Raw genomic sequence first — 1,690 nt, forward strand, 5'->3', positions numbered from 1 at the left:
GTGGAGGAAAAGAAATTTCAAGATTTGCTATAGGTCTGTAATATTGCTCTTTCTCCCCATAATCCCTTCCAATTTACAAGTGGATCTCAGTTGGGCAAATGAGAGTAATTAAAACAGTAATTAGCAGAACTTTCCAGAACACTCAGTGAGAGGTGGAGGAGCGGCAGTTGTCCAAGCTGCACAGTTATGAGCTCCTTTCCACTTTCCCACGTTGGCCCGCTCACCAGCAGTAGAAAATGGTGAAAGAAACCACTTACTATGTGGTTTCGGGGGTCAAACCCAATGCCACCCAGGAAGAATTGAAAAAGGCTTACAGGAAACTAGCCTTGAAGTACCACCCTGATAAGAATCCAAAAGAAGGAGAAACGTTTACACAGATTTCTCAAGCTTATGAAGTTCTCTTTGATGCCAAGAAAAGGGAATTATATGACAAAGGAGGAGAACAGGCAATTAAGGAAGGTGGAGCGGGTGGTTTTATCTCCCCCATGGACATCTTTGGTAAATTTTTTGGAGGAGGAGGAAGGATACAGAGAGAAAGGAAAGGTAAAAACGTTGTGCATCAGCTCTCAGTAGTGTTAGAAGATTTATGCAATGGTGCAATGAAAAAACTGATTCTCCAAAAGAATGTGATTTGTGACAAATGTGAAGGCCAAGGTGGTAAGAAAGGAGCAATCAAGTGCTGTCCCAACTGCCTAGTTACTGGAATGCAAATGTGAACGCATCAGATAGACCCCCGAATGGTTCAGCAAATTCAGTCCGTGTGCATGGAGTGTCAGGGCCATGGGGAAAGGATCAGTTCTAAAGATAGATGTAAAAGCTGCGATGAAAGGAAAATAGTTTGAGAGAAAAAGCTTCTAGAATTTCAAATTGACAATGGCATGAAAGATGGTCAGAAGATAACATTCCATGGTGAAGGAGACCAAGAGCCAGGACTGGAACCAGAAAATATTATCATTGTGTTAGATCAGAAGGACCATGCTATTTTTACTCTATGAGTAGTGTATGGACTTCTTTTCATGTGTATGGACATACAGCTGGTGGAAGCATTATGTGACTTCCAGAAGTCAGTATCCACTCTTGACAATCAAATCATAGTCAACACCTCTTATCTGGATCAGATTGTCAACCATGGAGATAAAAAGTGTGTGCTAAATGAAGGTATGCCAATTTATCATAGACCATATGAAAAGAGTCACCTAATCATCAAGTTTAGGTAAACTTTTCTCAAAATGGCTTTCTCTCTCCTGACAAACCCTCTTTGATGGAAAAATTCCCACCTGAATAGAAGGAAGAAGAAGAGACTGATGAAATGGATTAGGTAGAACTAATGGCCTTTGATCCAAATCAGGAAAGATAGCACCATTATAATGGAGAAGCATGTGAGGATTATGAACATCATCCCAGAGGTAGTGTTCAGTGTCAAACCTTTTAATGGGCCAGCGAATAACACTAACTGGAGGCATTTTATATGCAATAGTGAATGAGTGAAGGACTATAATCATAATATGTTCACTATATCCTATTGTTTTGTTTTAATGTTCAATTATAGTAGTGTTTTAAAAGTTAAATGAAGAATAAATGCAAATATAAAAGCTCTAACTTTGCCCTGCATATATGATGACTTCGGTATGCAAAAAGTTGTTTAATACCTGTAAAAACTACTTTTAAAAAGTTCTCCTAGCATGTTATT

The 1,690-nt window shown here is 39.0% G+C and overlaps 1 pseudogene; it reads left to right on the plus strand.

The window, feature by feature from the left end:
* The first annotated feature begins 236 nt into the window (after positions 1 to 236).
* On the plus strand, positions 237 to 1,285 carry LOC143387753 (dnaJ homolog subfamily A member 1-like; annotated as a pseudogene).
* Positions 1,286 to 1,690: the final 405 nt, after the last annotated feature.

Source organism: Callospermophilus lateralis, chromosome 2, assembly GCF_048772815.1.
Source record: "Callospermophilus lateralis isolate mCalLat2 chromosome 2, mCalLat2.hap1, whole genome shotgun sequence".
Classification (NCBI taxonomy): domain Eukaryota; kingdom Metazoa; phylum Chordata; class Mammalia; order Rodentia; family Sciuridae; genus Callospermophilus; species Callospermophilus lateralis.